Below are 17,012 nucleotides of genomic sequence, written 5' to 3' on the forward strand. Positions count from 1 at the left end.
AAGGGGTTATATAGGACTTTTTTTTTTACAATGGGCCTAAGAACTAACAGGCAGGTAGTTGCCTGTTGTGACCAGCACCGATCTTAGCTGGCACAGACACAGTCACAGACCGCTGCTGCCGGTGATTCAGTGATTTCTGTTGGAATCAGGTCAATAGAGCAGTGGCTTTTTTTCCGCTTTGCTCCGTTGACTGGGCATGACTGTCGTCTTGCTAAAAACTGTGGATATCATAACATGCTGATAGCTGCCTAACTGCGGGGATATCAATCAGCATAAAGCCGTCAGTCACACCCTGTCGACAGAGCAGTCCAGAATAAGAACAGTTGATCTGTTGACGTGGAGAAGCTTGACGTGGAGCAGTGACAACTCTGAGCCGGCGCCGGGTAGAACAGGCATGTAGATGTCTCGGTTAGCAACTACCTGTATGTTGATTTTTAGGCAGGTAATAAAAAAAAATAAAATAGACCTGGACAGCCCCTTTAATAACAGCGGTTTATATTGAGAACTCTCAGAGCATGCCTGTGAGCTGTCATGTGTATATCGTACTCCAGTGTTTTTTCCTTGTTAGTTAATCACTGAAAGGACATGGCCATAATAAGGGAGTGACATATGCATGATTTACAAGAGAAGAGCATGGAGATGAGAAGGAGAAAGGAGAAGATATAGAGCACTATGGGTATCTTAGTACACGCTTTGCATTGTCTACATGACACCACTATACAGATTATTTAATGCTCTTTTATCAATTTGCTTTCTGTCCGTGATGGGTGACATAGCATGACACTTAAATCTCATTCACACTGAAGCAGCTTGCTTACTACCGAGAATATCATTGATCCCAAGGCTGGAGGATCAGAGCTGGCATCAGTGCGTTAAGATCTAATTTTGGAATGGCGTACATGTCCTTGGGGATACGATGTGCATTCTCAGTGATATCAAAGTAATCACGCAAAGTAGAAGAGTGGCACAATGTACTACAATGAATACTAATTACTCTCATGAAATGAATAGGATTTATATGACTAACTGAATCATAATAATGGATTATCCATACAAATTATAGTATTAAGTACATTAATCTAGATATTTACATTAAAGCTAGCCAGTGACCAGTCAGTCAGGATCACTTCGATATATAAGCATGTTGGGATGCCATTGGGTGGTTAAATATTGGGTATTTATTACACTTAGAAAATGACTCCCTAACTGTACTTTGGGGGCATTTTATGCTAACTCTTTTTGATTACATATAAAGATATAAAAACATGAAATTTCAGGAAACCGCAGCTCCTCTTCTTCCATCTTTTTCCTCTTCTTCCAACTGTAACATTGACCTTGGCGGCTGATTTGCCAAGGTCAATGTTACAGTTAGTAAGTATCATAGCAAGAAGTGATATTATGCTCATTGGTCTCCCAAAGAACTGCATTCACCTATCTACTGCTTCTTTCGTAGCAGAGAACAGAATATTTCACAGCCACTTATGCAATTTTAATGGTATAGGCAGGACCACACAGCTACCGGGCCCCATAAAACTGGTACCAATATTGCTGGCCAAGACTTTGTATTCATTTCCTCTTTTATCCAAAACAGAGAATGATTCTGATTCCCTTTTTCATAGTTTTTTGAAGTGACAGCAAATATTTAGAAAATTCAAAGCAAAATCTGAATGTGTTAAATGCCGAATTTTCACCGAATATCATGGGATTTCACCATTTGCATTCCAAATGTAAATGTAAACATGAGTAGAATTTCTGGGCACAATGAGTATGCTGTGGATCTGAACATTTGTAGCATTCTCCGAATAACACACTTTTTTAAACTATAGTTGAATAGGGTTTGTAAACACACAAAAAAAGCATTTGTTGATTCCATCAAATCTTAGCTTACCCAAAGGCCTCATTAAAACACTAGCGAATGACCTATATGTTCTGTGATTTTCGTACCTATTATGTCCCTGCTCACATGTTCATGATTTCTGCGTATTGAGTAGTCAAAAAACATTATGGGGACATGTCCATTATTGATCCGAGTCACAGATCAAAATTACCCATATAAGTTTGTGGGTACGAGAAAATAACTGACAGCACATGAACGACGACAGAGTGCAGTTCATGTGCTGTCCGTGATTAACATTGTAATTGATGGAAGAAGTTTTTCAACTAAAAAGAACCTGTCAGGTCAGATAACTCTATTAACTTGCAGATATAGGGTTAATATGTAGGTTAATGGTGTTATGAATGTTCCCAGACGCTATCCTGGGGAAAATGAACTTTATTCCTCCCAGTAGCCGCCAGCTTTCAGTAATAGAGATGTGCCGGCATGGCTTCCGTCATTACTCACTATACTGTGAGTGGCAGCTGTAAGCACACTGCAGCACTTTGATTGACAGCTGGCTTTACCATGATGCACTACTGAGCCGGCTGTCAGTCAAAGTGCCATGGCGTGGTTACAGCTGCCACTCACAGTATAGTGAGCGATGATGGAAGCCATGCCGGCACATCTCTATGACTGAAAGCTGGCGGCTACTGGGAGGAATAAAGTTCATTTTCTCCAGGGTGCCACACATTCAGGACATTGGCTGGGCACCTTCATAACTCTATTAACCTGCACATTAACCCTATTTCTGCAGGTTACTAGCATTATCCAACCTTAGAGGTTCTCTTTTTTTCTTTTTTTTTTGTTAGAAGAAAATCACTGATGATACACCAATGGTGAAAACTGTCAAACTGAACAAACACTGATGATATTCCATCAAAAACACTGAAGAAACTAAGACTCTTTTTTACATACAAGAAACAGCACTGACGTCTGAATGAGGCCTAAGGCCGGGCTCAGATGGACGCAGGGAAGATCACCAAAAAAGCCTTTTTTTTTCATCAGTATTGTCATCTCTATGCCATCACTATGTCAACTGTGTGTCCATTTTTTACATCTATATGACATCCGAATAGTATCTGTTTCACAATATAGAGTATAATAATAGGCCAAATAAATATTTATATGTTGATAATTGAAAAAAATGGTTGCCACATTGTGCTTTTCATATGACATCCATTTTTAACACACCCATTGTGTTAAAGAGGAAGATCTGAAAAATGGAAAATCCGGAAGTTGCTTTTACAGTGTAAGCATATGGAGAGTCAAAATGAGTGTGATCTGGCAAGTTACAACAGAAGTTGCATGAATAAGAAGAGAACTGGAGTGGTGCTGAAAACCGGGAAAGAAAGCGATCGATGAGTATATTAACATATTTACACTACATTATTATTATGATTCGGAGTTCTTCTTTAACAAGTGAAGTTCATATTTGTCATATTTTTTGCTTTTTTTTTAAAATCTATGAATCTGTGTCAAGCCACTTGAAGAGAAAATATACAAGACAAGAGGTAAAACATTGTCCGACCGCATCATTATCTTGTGCGTTTTGTAACCATCTTAAAGTTTTTCCATTCCTTTGAATAATGGCCATTAAAGTTGATGGCAGTGTTGTTTATTTTTATTTTCCCCATAGACAGATGGTGAACCTAATTAGAGATGAGCAGCTTGTATCTTGTTGTCAGATCTGGGATTTAGTCAACGATATAAACAAGTGTGGACTGGATTTATAAAAGGATGAATTGACCTCACCAGAAAGAATTTACACAAAATATGCCTATCAACTGCATATATTTAAATATATTATAGTAAACTATGCATATACTGTAAGTTCTAGGACTTTCCATAATTGACTATTTTTTTACAGCATATTTTACCTATATACAGTAACTCTCACAAACTATTACAGTGGGGAAAAAAAGTATGTAGTCAGCCACCAATTGTGCAAGTTCTCCCACTTAGAAAGATGAGCGAGGCCTGTAATTGACATCATAGGTAGACCTCAACTATGAGAGACAAAATGAGAAAATAAATCCTGAAAATCACATTGTCTGTTTTGGAATAATATTTTTTTCAAATTTTGGTGGAAAATAAGTATTTGGTCAATTACAAAAGTTCATCTCAATACTTATATATCCTTTGTTGGCAATGACAGAGGTCAAATGTTTTCTGTAAGGCTTCACAAGGTTGGCACACACTGTTGCTGGTATGTTGGCCCATTCCTCCATGCAGATCTCCTCTAGAGCAGTGATGTTTTGGGGCTGTCGATGGGCAACACGGACTTTCAACTCCCTCCAAAGGTTTTCTATAGGGTTTAGATCTGGAGACTGGCTAGGCCACTCCAGGACCTTGAAATGCTTCTTACGAAGCCACTCCTTTGTTGCCATGGCGGCGTGCTTGGGATCATTGTCATGCTGAAAGACCCAGCCACGTTTCATCTTCAATGCCCTTGCTGATGGAAGGAGTTTGCACTCAAAATCTCACGATACATGGCCCCATTCATTCTTTCATGTACACAGATCATTCGTCCTGGTCCCTTGGCAGAGAAACAGCCCCAAAGCATAATGTTGCCACCCCCATACTTCACAGTAGGTATGGTGCGCTTTGGATGCAACTCAGCATTCTTTCTCCTCCAGACACGACAAGCTGTTTTTCTACCAAACAGTTCTACTTTGGTTTCATCTGACCATATGACATTCTCCCAATACTCTTCTGGATCATCCAAATTCTCTCTAGCAAACTTCAGATGGGCCCGGACATGTTATGGCTTAAGCAGGGGGACAGGTCTGGCACTGCAGGATCTGAGTCTCTGGCGGCGTAGTGTGTTACTGATGGTAGCCTGTGTAACATTGGTCGCAGCTCTCTGCAGGTCATTCACTAGGTCCCCCCGTGTGGTTCTGGGATTTTTGCTCACCGTTCCTGAGATCATTTTGACCCCACGGGGTGAGATCTTGTGTGGAGCCCCTGATCGAGGGAGATTATCAGTGGTTTTGTATGTCTTCCATTTTCTAATTATTGCTCCCACAGTTGATTTCTTCACACCAAGCTGCTTGCCTATTGCAGATTCAGCCTTCCCAGCCTGGTGCAGGGCTAAAATTTTGTTTCTGTTGTCCTTCGACAGCTCTTTGGTCTTTACCATAATGAAGTTTGGAGTGTGACTGTTTGAGGCTGCGGACAGGTGTCTTTTATACTGATAACAAGTTCAAACAGGTGCCAGTACTACAGGTAATGAGTGGAGGACAGAAGAGCCTCTTAAAGAAGAAGTTACAGGTTTGTGAGAGCCAGAAATCTTGCTTGTTTGTAATTGACCAAATACTTATTTTCCACCAAAATTTGAAAACAAATTCTTTCCAAATCAGACAATGTGATTTTCAGGATTTGTTTTCTCATTTTGTCTCTCATAGTTGAGGTCTACCTATGATGTCAATTACAGGCCTCGCTCATCTTTTTAAGTGAGAGAACTTGCACAATTGGTAGCTGACTAAATATTTTTTTTCCCCACTGTACATGATGATTTCCAGATTGCTCCTTCACAGATATTCCGGTGTTCCCAGTCAGTCTCTGTTCACCCTTGTTTATTGGTTATGTGCCAGCTACTTAAGTTATCACTACAGCCAATGACTGGCCTCATCATTCTCATGATGCTATCCAACTCAGTCTGACACTGAGTTGGATGACACTGCACCATGGCACTCAAATCTACCTCTCTGGCCCAGACTTCACTTCTCTGCTGTCCAGAATACCGGAGTGTCTATCTGCCATATCCTTCTTCTCATCACACTTCCTAAAGTTCAATGTGTACAAAACTCATCATCTTTCCTTCATCTCACTTAACTCCTCTATCAGACCTATCTGTCACTATAAATTACATCACACTTTCCCCTGTTCAGAAGGTTTGTTGACAACTCAAAAACATTTCCAGAATTCGTTCTTTCCTCAACCCTGAATCTACTAAAATGTTAACACATGTCCTCATCATCTCCTGCCTCAACTACTGCAATATCCTTCTCTGTGGCCTCCCTGCTATCACTCTCGCACCTCTCTAGTCAATCTTTAACTAAGCTGCCAGACTAATCCACCTCTCCCCTCGCAACCCCTCCCCTTTTCTCCTCTGCAAATCCCTTCAATGGGATGGCATGATATCATCCATCATCTGCCCCCCTACATCTAATGAACTTATCTCTCAATATCTTCTCACGCGTAATCAGGGGTGGATTAAGAGTAGCAAGGGCCCCGGGCAGTTTAGAAGGCGCGGCCCCCCCCCACACACAAACACACACCTGACATGTCACATGATCCCCTGTGATAGATCATGTGATAGTTCACGTGAAATTAATTTGGCACAATATTAATATATTAATTATAATATTTATCTTTTTTAGGCTGTGTGCCCACTATGCGTTTTTTAAGCGTTTCCGCAGCAGCAATTCCGCTGCAGACACGCTTAAAAAACGCTTAGTAGAAGGTCTGCCATGTTCCCCAATGATAATCCGCATGTGCTGTGCACATGCTGCGGACATTTCCGCTGCGGATTATCATTGCGGAAAAATCCGCAGCACTACTAATTATTTTGCGGAAGCGCGGCATTTTCGCCGCCATTGACTTGCATTGGAACGCATGGAATCCGCATCACTGCATCTGTACATGTGGATTCCATGCGGATGGTACCTGGGTCTGGAGAAGAGGAGACTCTCCTCCGGACCAGGGTACCATAGAACCTGTAAAAAAAAGAATAAAATAAAAAATAAATATTATACTTACCTTCTGATGGCCCCCAGTGTCTTTATCCTATGCGTCCAGGCTTGCTGACAGCTCGCGGTAGACTAAAGGACCTGTAGTGACGTCATTTAGTCATGTGACGGGTCACGCGACCGCTGACGTCGGCAGGCCATCAGAAGGTAAGTATATATTTATTTTTTATTTTTTACCATTCTTTTACGGTCACACTATATAAATCCATGCCAGTTGCATGGATTTATATAGTGTGATCAAGTTGTCAAGTACTTTTCCAAGTGATGCTAAAATCGCTTGGAAAGCGCTTGACATCCCGCATGCGGAAATGCATGTGAAGAACGCTTCACATCCGCATGTCCCTGGCAGGAAAAACGCATGTACAATCCGCATGCGTTTTTTCTGCCAGGGAGAGCAGAAACGCGCAAAAAAAATCCGGAGCATTTCTGCATCATGGGCACATAGCCTTACATTAATAGTATGGCTTAATATTGAGCACACATAGCCATCTATACACAGCAGGAGGAAGCACGTAGCCATCTATAAACAGCGGGAGGCCGCACGTGTAACATTCCTGGCGGCATGCTTGCATGGTGCACCACCTCCCACCATGCAAGACCGCAATCTTACCAGTCAGTCCATGCTGCACTCTTTGTTTCAGCTCCTGCTGTGTCCATGTCTCTTGTCTGATTGCTTAGGGCGTCGGCGCGGCTTTCTGCTTGTTTCTTATAGCTACCGTGTGCACAGTCCTAATGCGTCCCCAGCCTATTGCTGTGAAACACTGGATACTGAAACCCCCTCCACCCAGTAGGAGGTGCCTGAGCAACACCTTCACTCAGTTTGTCTTTGCAACTGAGTTGCCAGGTCCTGTCCTGTATCTAGTCTGTTTCTGCCACCCTGGGGGCTGTATACCCAGGCCTGTTACCTGTACTTGTGACTTTAGTCAGTTTCCACCACCCTGGGGGCTGAGTTTCCAGGCTCGTTCCTGTATCTTGTTCCTAGTTCAGATCCTGTCTGAACAGTGTCCTAGTCCGTTACCTGTTTGTCTCTATGTCTGTACCTTTCCCTTTTCCTGCAGTATCTGAACCTGCATCTAACTCCAACTCGTTGTCTCTGTACTTCTGTTTGTGAATTTTGTGTCCACTCGCTACTTCATTGCAAGTACCTTGTGTGTATCTGGTTCTGCTCGTTCTGTTTCCCTGCCTCTGTATCTAACTCCTGTGTTCCAGCTATCTTCTTGTGCTCTCCAGTCTGTTCCATGTGAACAGAGTCCTGTCTTGTCTACCGCATCTGCGGGTTTTGCTCTGCTTTGCTTGTCTACCGCACCTGCGGTTTTGCTCTGCTTTGCTTGTTTACTGCATCTGCGGCTTTTGCTCTGCTTTGCTTGTCTACCGCACCTGCGGTTTTGCTCTGCTTTGCTTGTCTACCGCATCTGTGGGTCTTGCTCTGCTTTGCTTGTTCACCGCATCTGTGGTTTTGCTCTGCTTTGCTTTTCACCGCATCTGCGGGTTTTGCTCTGCTTTGCTTGTCTACCGCATCTGCGGGTTTTGCTCTGCTTTGCTCGTTCACCGCATCTGCGGGTTTTGCTCCACTCTGCTTGTCCACCGCACCTGTGGCTCCATTCCTGTATCCCAGTCTGTACTGGTCCCTATCCTGCCTGTGTTTCTACTTGCCAGTACCCGCCTCTCTGCATGTCAGCCGTGCCTGCCTGAACCCACCTGTCTGCACGCCAGCCGTGCCTGCCAGTGCCCACCTGTCTGCATACCAGCTTTGCCTGTCAATATCCACCTGTCTGCATACCAGCCGTGTTTGCCCGTACCTACCTGTCTACATGCCTGTCTAACCTGCCTGTTCCTGCATTCCCCGGTGTGGGTCAACAGCTGTGACCGGGGTCTGACCTGGAGTAGCACCTGGTCCCTCTGCTCGGTTCCTCCCTGGTTCACGAAGTCGACTGAGCCGCCGTGCGACCTTGGTCGGATCGGGTTGATACTTAGTTACGCCCCTCCAGGCACTCCTCGGTTCATGGTACAGTGGGATCACTAATCACGCTCACGCCAGTCAGTCCGGGTGCGAGCGCAACAGTTTGCTCAGGCCATGGTTCCCGTTGAGCCCCACGGCCCTTCGCTCTCAGAGACATTTTGAATCCTTGTCTGGCGAATACATTCACCAAGAAATTTTTTTTTCTCAAGCTGTGGCCCAGGCAATTTACGCACCAGCCCAAATGGATCTCTCAGCACTCGTTCCTGCGGATCCACCACGGTACTATGGGGATCCAAAACGTAGCCATGCATTTGTGGAGCAATGCGTGCTGCATTTCAAATTCTATGCTCACTATTTTCCTACTGATCGGGTTAAAGTAGCATTCATGATGTCCTACCTAGCTGGTGATGCCTTGAAATGGATCACCCCCCTATGGGAAGCATGGGATCCTATCGTCTTTGACCTGCAGGCCTTCCTGGTGGCCTTTCTAATGGTCTTCGATGACCCTAACCCTGAGGCTTCTGCTAAAGCTTCCCTTCCCAGTATCCCGGAGCAGCCCCGATGGGTAATATGTGTAGATAGAATACCAGTTCTCCAGCCTGAAGAGACTGCTGCCCACACAGAATCCACACAGGATGACAATGCTCCACAGAATACTTTTCTTCCCAACCTCAAGAGGCAGTCCAGACGTGCAAGGCATAGAGGTAAACCGTCACGCCAGGTTCTGTCCTCCCAAAGACCTCCTGTTCCCCAGCCTGTAGAGGCAGCTTTCCGCACAGAATCCATGAAGGATGACTATGTTCATCAGGCAAAGCAGAAGCTAGAACTCAGTCACAAAATCAGATTGCGGTCCCGCTGTGGTTGTTTGGGACCCCTGACGGTCTTTGTCCAGCAAAGGTTGGAGAATCCCAAGACATTAGGCCTGTAGGAGAGGCTGCCCGTGGCGTTAGTGTTTCCTCTTCACAGATGACCATGACTGTCTCCGTGGCAAGTGAAGGCCTCGGATTAACCAGAAGTTTCGGGCTTAAAGCCTTGAAGAGTCGGTGTCTGATTCCCGTCCGACAACTCCAGAAGCCAGTTTCGGCATTGTCAGCAAAAGGACGAGCCCTACTGAAAAAGTCAAAATATGTCTGTACAAATTAAGCTCCAGATTGGAGCATTACACATGAAGAAGTTCACATTCCAGGTGCTGTCTGGTTTACCCATAGGTCGTCCAGAGCCGAGAGATCTAGTGCCCACTCAGGTCTGGAGATCCTGTATGGTGTTTCCTGGGGGACTGCTGAGGTGCAAGAGGTGTCCAGTCCCCATATCTTCCGGACAGTCAGCAGTTTCTTCTTCTTCACCAGATCTGCTAGTCGCTGACTCGCTGTGCACTGAAGTCTCCGAAAGAAGGGAAGTGGAGGCGTTGTCCCCACACAGTCTCGACGATTGTACCAATGATCTGGCTTTAGGCACCGCCCTGCCTCGCAGACGTGTCATCTCAGAAACCAGAATGAAGTTGGTCCCTAATCAAGTATCCTCCGTCTCTAACAAATCTGGCAATAAGTCCATCAAGGTGGTGGCTACCTCCAAGTCTCTGCACCCCTCCAACCAGGCGGAGGACCTCCAGTTGCCTCCTGAATCCTTTGGGGTACTTCCCGATGATAATAAATGGAAAGAGACTTTTTTGCACTCTGTACCTGGTACTTCGCCCACTTCATCCAGTAAGCTTGGCAAAGTGCACGTCAAGGCGGTGGTTTCCCCCGAGTCTTTGCACCCCTCCAACTCGGTGGAGGATTTCCAGTTGTCCCGTGAATCCTTTGGGGTGCTACCCGCTATTAATAAGTGGAGAGAGACTTTCCTGTGTCCTGTTCCTGGTACCTCGCCCACTTCATCTGTTGCTAAGGATGGCCCAATGGAAGGAAACATCCTAGTAACCAAGATGATGAGACCAGCTTTGTTCCCTCTAGTGGACAGAAGAGGAAATCTTCTTGAGGAGAAGTATTGGCCTCCAAATTCTTTGCAGAAAAGCCTTGCTGGCTGGAGGAAGAGGGGGTGTAAAGGGGGGGGTTACTGTAACATTCCTAGTGGCGTGCTTGCATGGTGCACCACCTCCCACCATGCAAGACCGCAATCTTACCTGTCAGTACATGCTGCACTCAGAAACAGTCAAAATATGTCTGTACAGAAGGTGTGTGGCCTGCAAGACAAGGTGGCAGCAGCTTAATTGCATAGCTCCAGCCAGCCAGGATTAAAACCAGCACAAAGCAGCACACAGCATCGTCCCACAGCCTCTTACCTAACACCCGGTGGCGGCGGAACACCCAGGGCCCATGATGACCAGGGGAAGGTCCCAGAAAAGAGGATCCCCGGCGAGATTGGAGGCTTTCTTCCAGAGGGGACAAATAACAAAAACAGTGAGTAAGGTGCCGCCGGCTTCCCCTGCAGCCTCTTCACACTCCTCCTGAAGCTCAGGGGGAAGGGAAGCAGCAGGGATAATGAGCCCACAGCTCCAATGACAAGGGCAGCTATGCAAGATTTTCTGGCTGCAATTCGCTCCTCCATGAGGGAAGATATGCAGGCAATGCTGCAGGAGATGAAAGGGGAGATTACTTCCATTGGGGATCGCACTTCCCACATTGAAAACAAGATGGAAGAATATGCCAGAACGATCAATGCCTTGGTAGATGAAAATGAGGCACTCAGGGAAGAGATGTCTCGGGTCACTGATAAAGTTTATGACTTAGAAGATAGATCCAGACGTAACAATGTGAGGCTTAGGGGAATCCCTGAAGAAGTGCCAGATAAGGATCTCTCTGAGTTCATGCGACTCTTCTTGGTGGCAGTATTACCTGAGGTTGCCCCTAATGAATTACTGGTGGACAGGATTCATAGAACACCGAAGCCTAGACACGTAGACCCTACCCTGCCTAGAGATACCGTGGCACGTATTCATTTCTTCACTACGAAGGACATGTTCCTATTCCAACTAAGGAAAACCCCCAGGCTGCCTGAGGAATTTCAAAATCTGCAGGTCTTCCCAGACCTTTCTGCGGCTACCCTGGCAAAGAGAAGAGAATTTACCCATGTGTGCAGGGCATTGAAAGAGGTCGGCATACGGTATAGATGGGGATTCAACCCAGTAAAACTACTAATACACCATGACAGATGTGCTCCTAGACAACCTGCTAAAGGCAAGAAAATTGCGCAGGAATGGATATCAACCTGAAAGAGAGGCGAGGGCGCTATCCTGGCTGAGATGGAGCTGTTAGCGGATTACTGACCTTTTTTTCCTTTCTGTTTCTTTCTGAACTCTGAGTGCCTTTTGGATTATTGACCAACGGTTCTCTGTTGTTCGGCGGAAGCCGTCTGGTTGGTGATCCTCTGGACTGTGAGAAATCTTGCTGAGTGACGGCGAGATTTGAAAATCTCACGGGACCCCGTGGTCAGACTTACAGTACAGACCAAAAGTTTGGACACACCTTCTCATTTAAAGATTTTTCTCTATTTTCATGACTATGAAAATTGTACATTCACACTGAAGGCATCAAAACTATGAATTAACACATGTGGAATTATATACTTAACAAAAAAGTGTGAAACAACTGAAAATATGTCTTATATTCTAGGTTCTTCAAAGTAGTCACCTTTTGCTTTGATGACTGCTTTGCACACTCTTGGCATTCTCTTGATGAGCTTCAAGGGGTAGTCACCGGAAATGGTCTTCCAACAATCTTGAAGGAGTTATCAGAGATGCTTAGCACTTGTTGGCCCTTTTGCCTTCACTCTGCGGTCCAGCTCATCCCAAACCATCTCGATTGGGTTCAGGTCTGGTGACTGTGGAGGCCAGGTCATCTGGCGTAGCACCCCATCACGCTCCTTCTTGGTTAAATAGCCCTTACACAGCCTGGAGGTGTGTTTGGGGTCATTGTCCTGTTGAAAAATAAATGATAGTCCAACTAAACGCAAACCGGATGGAATAGCATGCCGCTGCAAGATGCTGTGGTAGCCATGCTGGTTCAGTATGCCTTCAATTTTGAATAAATCCCCAACAGTGTCACCAGCAAAGCACCCCCACACGATCACACCTCCTCCTTCATGCTTCACGGTGGGAACCAGGCATCTAGAGTCCATCCGTTCACCTTTTCTGCGTCGCACAAAGACACGGTGGTTGGAACCAAAGATCTCAAATTTGACTCATCAGACCAAAGCACAGATTTCCACTGGTCTAATGTCCATTCCTTGTGTTCTTTAGCCCAAACAAGTCTCTTCTGCTTGTTGCCTGTCCTTAGCAGTGGTTTCCTAGCAGCTATTTTACCATGAAGGCCTGCTGCACAAAGTCTCCTCTTAACAGTTGTTGAAGAGATGTGTCTGCTGCTAGAACTCTTTGTGGCATTGACCCGGTCTCTAATCTGAGCTGCTGTTAACCTGCGATTTCTGAGGCTGGTGACTCGGATAAACTTATCCTCAGAAGCAGAGGTGACTCTTGATCTTCGTTTCCTGGGGTGGTCCTCATGTGAGCCAGTTTCTTTGTAGCGCTTAATGGTTTTTGCAACTGCACTTGGGGACACTTTCAAAGTTTTCCCAATTTTTCGGACTGACTGACCTTCATTTCTTAAAGTAATGATGGCCACTCGTTTTTCTTTACTTAGCTGCTTTTTTCTTGCCATAATACAAATTCTAACAGTCTATTCAGTAGGACTATCAGCTGTGTATCCACCAGACTTCTGCACAACACAACTGATGGTCCCAACCCCATTTATAAGGCAAGAAATCCCACTTATTAAACATGACAGGGCACACCTGTGAAGTGAAAACCATTTCGGGTGACTACCTCTTGAAGCTCATCAAGAGAATGCCAAGAGTGTGCAAAGCAGTCATCAAAGCAAAAGGTGGCTACTTTGAAGAACCTAGAATATAAGACATATTTTCAGTTGTTTCACAACTGTGTCCATACTTTTGGTCTGTACTGTATGTCTGAAGAATTTACTTTTTTGACTGAAGTTTTCTCTATGTTTTTTTCTGCGGACTTCTTCCCGCTGTGTTTTTTCTTTCTTTTTACTGTCTTTTATCTGTTTTTTTTTCCTTCCAATTTAACTTGAGGTATATTTCCTGTATTGATGTAACTGCTGATTGTTCTAAGAACATATGTGCTTTTTTCAGTGAATGGCTCATGTGGGGTGGTGCGGGGGGTGGGGGAGAGGGAAAAAAAAGGGAAGGGAAAAAAGGAGAGGGAAGGGAGAGAAGGGGAAAAAAGATTGGATTTTTGCATGCGGCTTTAGCAATTTCCTCCTTTATGTGTAAATATGAGTTTACAATTTCTCTCGTTGAATGTGAAAGGGTTAAATTCACCTGTCAAACGCTCTATGTTGTGGAGGGAGGTGAGGAAATCAAAGGCAGACATTGTGTGTCTGCAAGAGATGCATTTATTGGCAGCTGATAATCATAGACTGCATCAGGCACAATTCCCCCATATATTCTTTGCAAATGCCCAGACTAAGACAGCAGGAATCTGTATTATGATAAAAAATTTGGTGGCCTCCAGAACATTCAGATGTGTGCATACCCCATGGGTAGATACTTGGTGTTGGTGTGTACATTGAATGGGACCCCTCATACGATTTCAGTACTATACGCCCCAAATTCTGCCCAGCTCCCATTTGTGCGAAAAGTCCTCTCTACCATTTCAACACTTAAACTAGGGGAGGTTATTGTATGTGGGGATTTTAACATGCCAATGGATGGTACCTTAGACTGCTCATCTAGATCGGGTCGCCCTCGGAGAGATTTGGGCAAGTTGATCCATGAATTTGGTCTGCACGACTTTTGGAGATACTCTCACACCAGTGAAAGGGACTATACTTTTCATTCTCTCCGACATGGGTCCTACAGTAGGATTGACTTATTCCTAGTAGACAATAGAGCTCTAAATAGATGTATATCTGCGGAGGCTGGAACGATTACGTGGTCTGACCACGCACCGATCTACCTACGTGTACACCTTGCGCACCAATTCAACCCAACACCACACTGGCGACTAAACACCTCTCTATTATTGAATGACTCTATAATGAAAAAAGTAACAGCAGAATTGACATCTTATTTTGAATTAAACGACAATGGCACAGTTTCTGACGAGACTTTATGGACAGCGCACAAAGTGCCTGCCAGACTTTCTGTCAGTCCTGCCCGCTAGCCTGTCTAACAGTTCTGTTCTCCAGTCTGTCTACAGTTGTGCCCGCCAGCCTGCTTACCTGGAGCACCTGTCTGTAACCTGCCGTGCCCACCAGTCTGCTTACCTGGAGCAACTGTCTGTTACCTGTCGTGCCCGCCAGCCAGTCTACCCGGAGCACCTGCCAGTTCCCTGCCGTGCCCGCCTGCTCACCTACCCGGAGCACCCATCTGGCTATCTGCCGAACCAGCCTGCTCATCAACCCGGACCGCCTGTCTACCTTCCTGCCGTGCTCATCCGCTGTACCGGTCAGTTCCTGTCATCTGACCCGTGGGAGCTACCTGCTCTCACACAAGGTCGTTTCCAGAGTGGCACCTGGTCCACCTGCCCGGTTCCTCCCTGGTTCACGGAGTCGATTAAGCCGCCGCATGACCTTGGTCAGGCCGTGTAGGCACTTAGTCATGCCCCTCTGGTCCCTCCTTGCACAGAGGTTCCACCACCCGGACCCGTAACACCTTCTAGGCTTTATGTAGAAAAAGGAGGTGAATTTTCCCTGTATGAGTCATAAGTCACTGCAAATATCCCTGGCAGGTGGGGAGGAGCACAGCAGCTGGTTCAGGAATTGAAGATGGGAATGATAAATGCAGGGACAAGACACTTCATGTTTCTACATAAAGCAGAAAGAAGAGAAGAATTAGCTGGATAGAAAGGCAAAATGAGCAATTGTAAGTACACAATGCTATATAATATGACGACTACAATAAATTAAGAAGATAAAACTTTGATGGGAGTGCTTCTTTAAAAAGGACTTGCCACTAGGTTAAAAGTGGACAGTTTTTGCTCTTATTTTATTTTCACTGATTTTTTGAGTATTCCTTTGCTCTTCACTTTTAAATCCACCATACAGTTTATTCAGTGATCCCAACGCACTAATTTTTATGGTCTTTACATGGAACGTTACTCACAGAGTAATTATGCAGAACAGCCAAAAGACACACACCTATACAATTCTGCGAGCAATGCCTCTTTGGTAAAGATCAAATAAATTAGCATATTGGGGGCACTATAAAAATACCCATATCTCTGGATCCGTATGGAGGGTTTAAAAAAGTAGAACAACGGAATACAGAGGAATGCAGCCAGAATAAAATAAGAGCAAAAACATTAGGAATATTTGTCTTTCAAGAATTCCATGGGCCATAACATTTTCATTTTCAAGGTGTACTCAGAGGCAGAACACTGTCCAAGGGTTTAGCGCAGTATGACTGCCAACAGTTATTAGACCACTGTGTACATTGTTTGCTGAGACCAGCAATGTCATGCAAGAGACATGTCATAATATCATCACAGTAACCAAACAGGCAAAGGAACCTCATAGTTTATTTTGCTGTCATTAGATCAAAAAGCAATTATTTTCTCTATAAGATACACTTTGGTACCCATGGTGCACCACAGAAAAAGTAGGAGTCAGCGTCCATAAGTGGTAAAATCCATAGACTGTTAAGCGCTTCGCAGAGGGACCCAGCAAGACTGGCACCAAACCAGCAAAGGCGCAGCCACACATGCACTTGGCAGAAGCTGCCCAGCTAGGTGAGCCCTTGAGGGCCAAGAATACTCTTCACCCAGCTCCCAGATAATGGAAGGAGGACTTTAGCAGAGCCCTTCCCAGGCCCGGTGTCATTGGACAGCTGGCATCTGGTGACGCAGCTGGTGCCAAGTAGAGGATCTGGTGAGTACCTCTGCAAGAACCCCAGGAAGTGTAACCAGAAGAGAAAATGAGAAAACCCCTGAAAGATAGCAGCATTAATGGTATCATCACTCACCACCAAGCACATCGGGAACAGCAAATTGCAATAAACAGCAAAGGACTGAGCAGTGAGCAGGGTTAAGTAGCCCGCCTAATGATCAGATGTTGATTACCTCCCAATCATCCCCAGACAGCCACTCCCTGCTAGCTTCAGCAGCAGACTGAACATAATCCCACCACTGCTCAGTACCAGATACAACAGCGTCCTGCGTCCTCACACATTACACAACACGCGTAGTAGCTCAGCCTCCAGGGTCAGGACAATGGCGGCGCTTGCGACCGGAGTAGCGTAACACCGGACCTGCTCCATTCCCAAGTGGGAGCACAGAACAACGATTTGTAACAAAGATGATTATTTAAACTTATATTAAAAATACATGGGCCATAATAAAAAGCACCATAAAGTAAGAGGTTTACACTATTTAGTGTTTCTGCCCAATGCGGCCCTAAAGCTGGAGTCACACTAG

The 17,012-nt window shown here is 45.1% G+C and overlaps 1 protein-coding gene across 4 annotated transcripts in view; it reads right to left on the reverse strand.

Moving 5' to 3' along the window:
• Nucleotides 1-17,012, reverse strand: part of PITPNM3 (PITPNM family member 3) — a 901,527-nt gene that overhangs the window by 215,153 nt on the left and 669,362 nt on the right. The window lies entirely within an intron of this gene.

Source organism: Phyllobates terribilis, unplaced genomic scaffold (assembly GCF_046119375.1).
Source record: "Phyllobates terribilis strain yellow unplaced genomic scaffold, ASM4611937v1 Scaffold_2__4_contigs__length_985480577, whole genome shotgun sequence".
NCBI lineage: Eukaryota > Metazoa > Chordata > Amphibia > Anura > Dendrobatidae > Phyllobates > Phyllobates terribilis.